Genomic DNA, 12,894 nt, shown 5'->3' with positions numbered 1-12,894 from the left:
AGACTAAGAATATCAAGCTTGATATTGAGGTCTATAAGTTTGATGAGAAAACCAAGAAGAAATCAGAGACTCCAAGTCCAATATATGAGTGGCCACATAAGATGAGGGTGAGTGGTAATAATAATAATTGTAACCATTTTGTAGACTTCTTTTTGGCATCTATTTACCAAAAAGTCATAGGTGCTTCGATGCCTAGATTGGTTGTGTCTTGTAAATATTGTATTCAACTAAGAAGTCAAATTCAATTGGTTGACTGGTTCTTCATGGACGATTACATTATGTTAAGGTTTTATGGTTCAACGGTTCAACTGTGCAAACTTCCAATGCATGTTACAGAAAGAGTTTTTGCATTGGAATATGTACAATAGGTGAAGAGCGTAGATACAATTTTTAGTGGACAACAAAAGAAAATGATATTTTCTTCCTTTCCTTTTGCAATTGGAGGCCTCACATTTGAGAGAAAGGCTTTCAAAGTGGTAAATAAATTGGCAAATTTTTTTACCTTTAATTTTTTTAGTCACTGAAATTATGATCCACTGGACATACTTAAAACATGACTTATTGTCAATGAGAACTCTATAAGAAAATATCAACATTAGGAGATTCCATCAATGGAAAAGTTAAAAAACATGGATTCATTGGATGAGGTACTTAAGAAAGAGATGGAAAAACATGCAACAAAGAATAATATTTCAATGTAAGAATTTTCATCACAAATTATGACATTGCACATATTAGAGACACAAATCAATGCCCTTGACATACTTCAATTTCTACAAGAAAGCATCTCAACCTTCTAAGAGTTCTATGCCAAAAGAAATTAAAGAGGCATGCAGATTTGAATTATGGTGTCAAACCAAAATGATTGATTTTTAAAAAATGAGGCAAAATTTGGGTGAACCAAAGATCTCAATAGATTTTAAGGAAATTGAGGAGGATGATTTTTTCAAAAAATTATTGGAATAAAGAGCATCCATCTATAGTATATCAATTTGGCACTTGAAGTGAAAGTGATAGTTAAAGATAGAAGGACCCCAAGTCTATGAAGACATTCTAGGTACTTAGGATCCCAGGTCAACCAAGCGCATTGTTAAACTTCAAATGAGTGATTCTATTAAACAAACATATAGTAAAGGGGAAACTATGATACATAAAATGGGTTATGTAGGTAGAGGGCCCATTGGTGAAAGTGGTGAAGGGATTTGGAATCCAATTGTAGTACCAGACCCACTCAAAAGTGGAAGTAAACAAATCATTGGACTCTTCAATGAGATTGAAGCCGATTCATCTAGAAAAGGGCAAAAAACATTATACTTCTAGTTCAGAAGGCCATCTCAACACAAAATTTGTTAAATCTTTAAATCTAGTTGAAATTGATCCCACTAGCACTAGTACTAGCATAGGTGAAAGTTGTGTGAAAAACCAAAAAGTTATAATAAATACAATACAAGAAATATCAACAATTACTTCACCAATGTATGTACTAGTAGCTTCTAGAAAAACCCCTAAAAATAGTCCTAAAATACTAGGATTTGGAATGGGTCATCTTTAGGTTGTTAGAAATCCTCAAAATAAAATTGTAGGTAGAGTTAGTGTAACTGGAGTTGGAAGAGCATGCAACAATACAACTAATAATTCACCTTTCAAACACTCAATTATGTTAAAAAAACTTAGATTTTAGTTTAAATGACTTTGCAACAAAGTTTGATCAAACACGCAAAGGAAATAGGCAAATTATGAAAATGTTGAAAAGTGATGTAGTTGTTGAACGTCATGGATGTAATAGTAACAATATATTTCCAACATATGATCCAAACATTGAAATGATGAACTTCATGGATATTATGCCCCTATTTAGAGATAATAATCCACCAGAAAATCTAATAAATCATAGCGATATACAAGTTACCAGTCTTCAAATAGATTTCTCAAAAGTGAAAAATATTGACAAAATCAATATATCAAAAGAGAGCAAAAAAATGGTCTACTCCACACTTCTGAAAGCAGAGAGGGAAAACAAAAGGCTTGCAAAGAAAATATAAAAGTTATAGGTAGACCTTGATAATGTGAAGGCCAAGAAGAAAGTAACAAACAATAGGTTCAAAGAATTGAAAAATAGGATTCTTCTTCTATAGAGGCAATTGTCTAGCAAGAAAAGATGAATAAACAACTGAAAAATATGACTAAAGAATTGGATGAGTGTAAAAAAAATTTGAAAATGAAAAAGTCTTTACTACATAGTTGTTCAAGTCTCTAGAGAATGATGTAGAGGTAAACAATAAATTAAAAACTGACCTGGACTCTTATGTGAGGGAAAATAATAATTTGAAGACTGAATTGGAGAATGAAAGGAAAAAGTACTCCTTTACTAAAAATACACTCCATAATTTGAAGATTTCATTGGAGTCTAATGTAAGGATAATTCATAATTTGCAAAAGGATTTGGGGAATGAGAAGAAAAAAGAGGAGTCTAGTGCAAACACAATACACAATTTGAAGAAGAAATTGGAGAATATGAAGAAAAAAGAGGAGTCAACTACAAAGACAATCCTTGATTTGAAGAAGGAATTAGAGAAGGCAAAGACAACAAAGTCTATTGCAAACACAATCCACCAGATGAAGAAGGAATTGGAGAATGAGAAGAAAAAAGGAGTCAACTATAAAGAAAATACTTGATTTTAAGAAGGATTTGGAGAACACAAAGAAAGAGCAGTCTACTCATACTATAAGCATAGTCCACGATTTGAAGAAGGAATTGGACAATACAAAGAAAAAGGAGGAGTCTACCATGAAGACAATCCATGATGTGAAAGGGAACTCGAGGATGAGTAGAAAAAAGAGGTAACTACTACAAAGATAATCCAAGACTTGAAGAAGGAATTGGAGGATTGGAGGAAAAGAGCAAATAATTGGCAAGGGAAAGTAGAGGAAACATGGAAAAAAAGAGTGAAATGAAGATGTCTAAAATGAAGAAAAACATGGAGAATGAAATTGTACAAAATATAACTAAATCTTCCGAAGACCATGATGTCAAGGATAGTATAGAAAACATGGTTAAGCTTATCAAACAAGAAAATTGAGAGAAACTAATGTAGAACAATGATAGCTTGTTTGAATAGCTTGATTTAAGTAACAATATTAGAGATGTCTTTGAAAATGTAAAAAAATGTTTGAATATAGAAAAAGTATCTTCACCAATTCCGTAGAAAATATTGCAATTTTTTTTGAATAAAGTACAAAGATCTAGTGACAGGGATTTGGCAAGCCAGGGAATAAAAAACCATTGAGATGCCTCTACAATGTCCTTAATTGTCTGTCAAAATTGTGAAAAATTAATGGAAATAGACTAAGCTATGAAATATGCTTCCAAAGACTTGATAAAGATGAATCACATCATACTCAATTTGCTAAATGTTGGATTACCAAATCCAACTGACTCAGACAAAAAATTCATTAGAAAAGAAGATTACATGAAATAGTTGCACAATATCATGAATTCTGATTTAGGGAACTTGCTCGAGGAAATTACTCCAGAAAGAATTGCAAGTTGCATCAAATCACTATCAACAATGGATGGAGTTATAGATAAATTCTTTAATTCATATAAAAATATTTCTTCAAAGTATTCACTATTGATGAGGTTACAACTATTTATGGACAACCTAAGAAAAATAGAGCTTTAAAATGATGCAGAATGGAGTGCCCTAAAGAACATCCTTAGAGTTGGGTCATCTACTAAATCTGTTAGTGTCAGTCATAGCACTAATAAGTAACGACTTAGTAAGTGATAGTAGTATAATAGTTTTGTTACTTGTTGATCTTTAATTTTAAATTTTGGATTTAATTTTAAATTTATTTAATGTTAATTTTTATAGGAATAGAGAACTAGCCTATCAAGATAGCTGGACAACCAGGCCTACTAGTACTACCTGGAGTAGATGGATTTTATTTCCCTACTCCTACTTGAAAAAATTATACAATTGGCAATGTGGAAATGTGGTTGTACACATATAATGTAATACTAACCTAATTATATATACAATTACAAACTGGCCTGCAGCTAATGTTGCTCCCTTGTATCTGTAAAAAGGAATTCAGGGTCATTGACTCATTTGTAAAGGGTTTTAATATTCTACTTCTCCAGGCTCTATATTTGTATAATTATTTGTAATTGTTAAATGTATTATGTTACACGCTGATTTATAAATTATAATACAATTTTTTTAAAAGAAAGTTTATTCTATAAAATCCATTATGTTACAATTTCTTAAAGAAACTAGAATCAATGAAAACCTAAAAATGTCTAAAAACTGAAATGAATGAAAATCTCAAGTTCAACATGTATAAAACTAGAATTAATCAAAATATCAACATGTTTAAAAAATACAATCAATGAAAATATCATGTATACAAAATAGAATCAATGAATATCTCAAGATGTGTCGACTCTAAAAACTAGTTTCAATGAAAATCTCAACATGTTTAAAAAAATTTTAAGCATATATAACTGGATAGTGAATGAAGGTTATAAATTAACTTCTACAAACATAATTAATTAGTACATAGAGTCTTAGAAATTGGTAAGACCAGAGCACATAAATTAATTTGAATTAAAATTGGTGATACCAGAGCCAGTAGCCTACTACTTGACTCATAGAGAACTTGAGAAGCTGCTATAGTTGCCACTCTGGTTGGACTATCTCGACATCACTATCATCAAAATCCTCCTAATTTATTTCATATAACATCTGATTATTTTTTGTGTTTTCTTTTGATTCACTGTTAGTATGCATGCCGAACTCAACTTCATCATTATTTCTTCCAGTAACAAGACATGAAACTCTGCCACTAACACCACCACTGCCATTTCCACTTGGATTTGAAATGTTGGCCATCCCTCTTCTTTGACATTTGTTTCTCCAAATGTTGAGAGCCCTATCATAAGAGAAACTATCTACCTCATACTCAGAATTATAGAGCCTCAAACAATTATCCAAATTTTTGTCTAAGTTATTCCTAACCTTTGAATTTAGGAAACCCAAAATACCAAAAAATCTATCATCCTGCATTGAACCCATTATCATTGTCAAACATAAATTGCTAAGCTTGAAATATTTTGGTATTAACTCTCTCAACTAATTTCTTCGACCAAGGTTTTTCCAAAGCTTTGTTACCACTCCCTCTTCATTTGGATTCTCCATAAGATCATATTGTTCCCTCATCATATTTACAAAAGAATATGATTGATCTCTCAGTTGAGATTCATATAAAATTTCATGTATAGTTACTTTATTGATTACTTTAGTTTTACGAAAATGCTTAATCAAAGTTGTCATCCTTCTTTGAAAATCACTTAGACAGTTAAGAAACCAATGTTGAGGAAAAAAAAATAGACATTGGTTTGTGCAGTTTCTCTAGAGGGAATCTATATCTAATTTGTGATGAAAGATTGTAGCAAACTCGATTGATAGATTCAAGCACAAAGCCAATGATCTTCTTGAAGTCTTCACTTTTAACACATGAAAGTATCTTCTCTGGTTTTGATTCTACTTCACTTCTTGATTCATTGGGGTTGGACTTAGGGTCGACATGGGAATAGTACTGCATTGCTATGTCAACTCTATGTACCCTGACACATACCTCATTGTTTGCACCAATATGTAAAAAGTTTTCAGGATTGTTCAAATATGTGATTTCTATTCACTTTGCAAACTTTTATTCATCTAATGGTTGTAATTGGTACATACTATCCAAGCTATTACATGTCATTTTATGCAACTCATTATATATTTTAATGTACATTGCTCCTTTTTGAACCTTTTTCATAATATTTCTCATGTCTTATAGCATGGGAGAATAGCTGCTAAAGTTAATAGTATCTTAACATTAGTTAGAATTGAATATAGCTGAGAGAATCTATCTCACACAGAGTGGATTAATTCAAGCTATTAGCGTAAATAAATAATTATTATTTCACTTTACTTAAGTTTACTTAGGATAATGCATTTTTATATTAGTTGTCATGTAGATGCTTAGGAATATGCATAGACATATGAGTTGTCTTGTTGACAACACAAGAGTTAGCAACTTATTTGAGCACATGGTGTCTACAACATCTCTTTATGAGATACACCTATGTAAACTTATCCTCTCATCATCACACAAAATCCTGTGCTCAATGGAGGATAATTCACACTTGGAGGACATGTGCTTAGTTGTAATCCGTATCTCTTTGTTGACTCCTAGTCATTCTAGTTGCCTTTATACACAGGCACTTTTAGTGTGTATTTATCTCATATCAAATAATTTGATATCCATTCTGATTTGATCATCATTAGTCTCTCTTGTGCTATCTATTGAGCTTCTTGATCTTAGTGTTGAATTATTGCCTTAGGAAATTTTTTACATGGTATCAGAGCTACACCAAATTCTTACATAAGCAATGACTAATATTTAGAGAATATTCATTGTACTAGTCCATCCAAAGAGATCCATTTGGTATCATTATCTTTAAGAAGCTTCCTCCATCAGTAAATCTTTGATCAAAGTGTTAAAATTCATAAACTCATTTTGTACTTTGACAAAAGTATTGGTAAATCTCCTTGATTAAAGATTCCAGTTTACGAACACAACCAAAATCTCTAACAATCCAAAAGCTAAATTCATTTGATGGCCCATGTAGTGAATTATAATAGCATAGGGTGCCAAATAATGGATATTTTTGCAAAGACCGCCTTTATGACCTTTCATAATTGAAGCTCCATCTGCTCCAACACACACCAATGTTTTGGGAATATCCATGTTATCCATACCTCCACAATAAATTAGAGTACTCTTTAATAAACCATATAAATTTTAGGCTATCGCACTACACTTAAATTTTAGCAACAAATAGTAAAAAGGGTTGACGATAGAGATTATGCACAATATAAACATGCATGCACACCCAAGAAGTATTATCAATTGTTGTAACTTCATCTAGAGACAACGCAATGAAATTTGACTATTTTATTTTTTCCTTCATATCTTCTTTTTCAACCTATGCAAGATAACTAACCCATTCCCATCCGCTATTTACTGACCAATGACTGTTCAAATAGTTTCAAACTGTAAAAAAGCATAATAAACCAATAATTGAAGGGTAGTTCATCATAGGACACCCTCTACTCAAAATATAAAAGATGACATTTAAGTGAACAAATTTTCACATATTTTCCACTTACATTGCTTTCACATGGAAATCTTCAATAGAACCTTTTACTGCAGAACGCTTCTCCCGTAATTCGTATAATTCAACATTTTTGATGTGCATAAAGTTTTCCTTCATAAATTCCTAACAAGTAAAGTGATTAAAAGTACATATCAACATGAGTTAAGATTCACTAGGATAAATTTGAAAGAAGTAGTGTACAATGGAGTATGTTTTGCTACCAAGTGTCAGACATCAGTAATATAGTTTGCATTGACCGAGAATTGCAATATAAACTGAGAACTTAAATAGATCAAGCTGATGTATTGGCCAAGTGAATTGGTATTGACTAACCAAAGTGATATTGACAAAGTATTTGAATCAAAATAGGAACAAACACAACTTGTGAAGGCCGAGACAACTATTGTGCACTCACTTGAGTACAAACATATTTGTTGTAGACCTAAATGAAGAAATTAAAGGTATATATTGAATTTTGACATTCATTTTCATTTTACCAAGTGATTTTTAGAGCTCAAGCAATTCAAAGGTGATTTCAACAATATAGAAAGCAAATCACAGTGTGCCATTGGCAAGTTGAAGGATCACAGTAAGTTAAGTTTTTAGTGCTGAGTAAGTTATTTTCAAAGTTATGGAAGTAAATTTGTTTGAACCCTAGTTCAGAGATGACATCATTTACAATTGTATTTGCACAAGAAATGTTGAAAGATAACAATCTACAGATAGTGAGGAATGATCAACGTCCTCCACCAAATTTTGAAGGATATCTAAACATTACATTGAATGGTGATGAATTTGGTTCCCTGTTGTTAATTCCACCAAGGGTATTGATGGTTCATGATGTAAGATCATGTTATATGTATGAAGTGGGAGAGATTGCAGACTACAAACTTTGTGCAACATATGATAAATTGTGTGATAATGGAGTATTGAAGGGTGAGCACAAGATAGTTGCCAAAAAAGGGTTAACTCATGCGCTAGCCTTTCTGAAGGTTTTCAAAGTTGAATGGATCAAGATTGTGTTAATTCATATACATGAAATGAAGATATGGTTAGAAGGTGGACCAATTAATATTAATAAGGAAATCATACACCAAGTTATTGGTTATCCTACTGTAGATAGACCTAAGTCAATAAGAAGTGGCACAAGGAAAATTGTTTAGCAACAAGTGAAGGTGAAATAGAATGGTTGTGGCATGTCAATCGATGAGATCAATGATCCTATCATTGAGTTTGCAGTACATGTGATTACACATAAGCTCTATCAGCTGAGCCAATTGAATAGTGTGCCTTTCATGACATTAGACTTGGGATATTAAATTGTGAAGAAGTATCATAGCTATGATCTTGCTGAGCTGCAACTACAATAATTATCAAAAAATATTAGAGCAATAAGGAATGCCAAGAATACGTCATGTAAGTTTGGTTCCCTAGTTGTTTGCATTTTCTTCTATGTACAAAATTCATTTCCCACTATTGGCACCATAGCATGGGATAGGAGCAGACCAACCATAGAATAGATAATTGACTTGATAAGCCAATTAGGAGAAAATTTTGAGGCAATAATAGACAACTATTTCAAAGAATTAAAGAACAAGATAAAAAATCAAATGAGGATACCCAAATTAGTTGTAGATAACTATTTTGACGATATATTATTTATGGTAGACATAGATTTTATACATGCGCATGAAGTAATACCGAGGATTGCATGGTTGAGGTTGATGCAATATTAAGTTAATGTTGATGAAGTGATAGCAATAGTAACTGAAGAAATTGATGTGAATGTTGAGCCTTTCAGCACATACACCACTGCCAAGGGAAGAATGACTTTTGAACAAAAAGAACCCAAGATAGATAAGAAAAGAAAGAAGGATCTTGAGGGGAAAATTGACAAAGTTTAACTTCATATTACTAAATGAAAAGGTGAGGATGAGGAATCTAAAGAAGAAGACCAAGCCAAGTTATCTAAGGGAAAAGAGCTAGCTGTTGTCGAGCCCAAGGAAATAAAGAAGAAGAAAGTAATGATCACCGATCCAAAAGTTAAACACGATCTGAAGAATGAAATTGTGAATAATTTTGTCACAACACCTAAGCTAGAGCTTAAAAGAAGAGTAGTTAAAAGGTCAAAGGCAGCTCAATCCCTAGCTAAAAAGGAGAAAGGGAGTCCAACAAAGAGGAAGCCGACTAGATTACCAAAGCAAAATCTACCTAAGAGGTTGAGGATAAAACTAGTCATGAAACATGAGGAAGGGGAACATGATGATGAAACAGTATATGATGATCTGAGAAAGCTTCAGATTGTACCCAGACCACCTCTAATGACTATGAATAAGTTATGTCAAGAGATTAGTGAATTGCCAAGTTTGATGGGATTTCAAGATATTGATTTTGATTCTTTAAATAAAGAAGACCAAGAAAATCTTTAAAAAACTATTATTGATATGGTGATATAATTAAAATCTATACCTATAGAGTTATGTCAAGGTATTCTTGAGAATTTTTATAATAAAGTTGATGCTAAGTGAAAGTGGGTGTTATCCACGTAAAGACAAATTAGGTAGACCACTTTAGCAAAAACTATGCCAGATTTAGGGAAGACTCATATGTCTATTGTCCTAAAATATTTTGTGAAGAAATTTATGCCTAAGGAGAGGACTTATAAAATTTTGATGAATAAGTCTCATGAAGTTGAGAAAGAGAGCATCCTAATATGGAAGAAAGCATTTGGGTTGCTTATACCATCGACTGATAAAGAAGTTGAAGAAGAAGAAGAGAGAGGTGAAGAAGTCAAGGAAGAAGAGGATAATACATAAGAAGTGGTAGAACTTATAGAGGAAATAAGACAATTGGTAGAAGGGTGTGAACAACAAAATGTTATCACAATTGAGGATATTCTTGATTCACCCCCACAAAATTAGAATTATTGAGGAAGATCTAAAAAATATTACACCAGATGTCTTAGATCCCTCCCTACTATGCACCAATCTAGTGTTACTACAAGTACAAGATTATCCAAGGATTGAGAGTGCAAGTACTAAAGGTTTCAATGTTACATCAGTTACAATGGTTTTTGACATGAGTGTCAAGCAACAGGGCAAGACAATAATCATGTTTCCACAATTCACCCATGTCATAGATGACAAATCAAAGGAAAATCAGGTAAAAACAAAGAAATAAATAGTAGGGAAAGAGAAACCAAAAAACCAAAAGGCTATCCAAGCTCTTGTTCAAATATCAAGTGCCATACCTATAGAGACCTTAATTATCACACCTATACTATAGGTTAAATATACTCAAAAGGAGAAATAAACTGAATCAAGTGCCAAGGGGAAACAATTGTAGATATCACTACCTATTGATATCACCCCTCAATCTTAGATGATGGCACATATAGATGATACATCAGAAGAAATAGTGAGTTTAGATGAATTCATCACATTACCTATGTATGACTTGAATAATATGACATTAAAACAAATGGAAGAATTGAAAACCTTGCTACATCATAAGACAAAGCAAGAACAATTAATAAGAGAACACAAGAAGAAGTAGATATTGCATAGTATATGATGCAGGAGCATCTTGCATGGAAAAATTAAATTATTAGAAAAAAAAAAAAAAGAGAAAAAAAAAAAAAAATTTGTGGAGGAGAGAGAAAGTGACGAAAATGGAAGGAAAATAATTAAAAATAGAAAATAGGAAAAGTGGAGAAAAGAGGAATCTCTATTTTCAAGGTGCATGGGTGGCATAAATAGAAAATAATAAAAATAGTTGTCATTCCATTAATCAAGGTGTGTAGGTGGCAAGTTCCTTAAATCATGCATTTAATATTTGTTGGGTGCTTAGTTGTATTTGGGTGGGAATTTAATATTTATTTAAAGGTAGTTGTATTTACCTTTTATCCCACATTGCTTGTGTTTGTAATTTCTTGGGTTAGAAGTGCCTATTTAAGCAAGGCTTATAATTGTTTGTAATCAAGTTCAAGAAATGAAAGCTCTTCTAATGGAAGCTGGAGAAATAGAAGCCCTTCAAGACAAGCTCTTCAGGTAGAAGCTCTTCGGATGTAATTTCTTGTAGAAGCTCTTAGCGAGCAATCTCTCTTATATTGTAAGAATTTGGAGTTTTTCCATTTGGAGAATATTCTAATGAATTTCAATTATTAATGGAAGTTTTATGAAGCATTTTTTCATCTCTCTTGTCTCCATATTATTGCATTTTTTTGGTTGTGAGTTGGTACGGGTGGTGTGGCCCGTCATCAGTGGTATCAGAGCAGGAGTTCCTGAGAGTGCGGACAGATCGCTGAACGTGAGGCAGTTTGCACCAGGACCTTGAGTTGGTTGAAGTTTTTCAAGAAGTTCTTGATTGTGTAGATAGATCGCCGATTGTGAGGCAGTTTGCACAAGGTTCTTGTGTTGCATGAGATTTATCTTCTGAAGACTTGATTATGGAGAAGAGAAAGAAGAAGATGACTTTTGTGATTGGATGGATTCTGAGGATTCCTCGACTTGAGAAATTTAGAGCAAGAAATCAACAATCATTGCTAGTTGATTTGCAGAAGCAAGTGAATGAATTAGAAGCTGAGTTGCGGAAACGAAGAGCATGTCACCAGAAAAGAGATGTTGATAATTCTTTGGATGTGGAAAAGGAAGATGATCCAGTGGAAGAGCAAGCGGATGAAGAGAAAATTATTTGCGAACCAGAAGTTGAAGAAGATGAAAGAGAAGAGGAAGAGCATGAAGATAACCAGATTTGTATGCCAAAAGTAGATGAAGGTGATTGGAAGACTAAAACAATGGAGGAAGAGTATAGTGCCTTAGTTGGAGATCAAACAAGTGGAGTAGTTACGTGCATTGTTGACGACATAAAAGAGGCAAGTGAAGATGAAGATGTCAAACAGGTAAATTCTTATGAATCATGGGATGTTGTCTTTGATATGAGTTTAAAAGATATTAATGATGGTTTGCATGAGGATCTTGTTCATGATGTATGGTATGCAAAGGAAGATTGGTATGGTGTTGCTGGATTTATTACAGGTGTAATTAATTCAACAAGATTGGATGAGGATGAGATTTATACTTGGATAGAGTTCATTGCAAAGGAGAAATTTCAGCATCGAATACTTGTTCCAGCTATGTGTTGGAGGAAGAGGAAAAAAATCTGTCAACAGTGGCTACTTCATTTTGTGAATCCATATTCACAAAATTTTTCCTACCATGGGAGTCGGATGCAGGAGCATCATGCATCAGTAAAAAAAATAAAAATGTGGAAGATTTGTATGTTGGTTTTCTTGTCCCTATTGAGGTAGAAGCTTGTGGTGGAGATGAAGATGGTTCTATATCTTTGTTTTGACATCAAAGTGTGGGACACACTTTTCTATCTACTAGGGGAGTTTGATGCAGGAGCATCTTGCATGGAAAAATTAAATTATTAGAAAAAAAAAAAAGAGAAAAAAAAGGGGCAAAAAAAAAAAAAAAAATTTTGTGGAGGAGAGAGAAAGTGACGAAAATGGAAGGAAAATAATAAAAAATAAAAAATAGGAAAAGTGGAGAAAAGAGGAATCTCTATTTTCAAGGTGCATGGGTGGCATAAATAGAAAATAATAAAAATAGTTGTCATTCCATTAATCGAGGTGTGTAGGTGGCAAGTTCCTTAAATCATGCATTTAATATTTGTTGGGTGCT

The 12,894-nt window shown here is 32.7% G+C and overlaps 1 pseudogene; it reads right to left on the bottom strand.

Annotated features, from left to right (window-relative positions):
• The window catches only part of LOC149554820 (putative prolyl 4-hydroxylase 7), a 28,313-nt pseudogene extending 20,986 nt beyond the window's left edge, over window positions 1-7,327 (bottom strand).
• Between the last annotated feature and the right edge of the window lie 5,567 nt (window positions 7,328-12,894).

The sequence above is a fragment of the Cupressus sempervirens genome, chromosome 5 (assembly GCF_028749045.1).
Source record: "Cupressus sempervirens isolate cs-2001-9-10 chromosome 5, ASM2874904v1, whole genome shotgun sequence".
Taxonomy (NCBI): Eukaryota; Viridiplantae; Streptophyta; class Pinopsida; order Cupressales; family Cupressaceae; genus Cupressus; species Cupressus sempervirens.
This window is presented reverse-complemented; position numbering and strand designations above follow the sequence as displayed.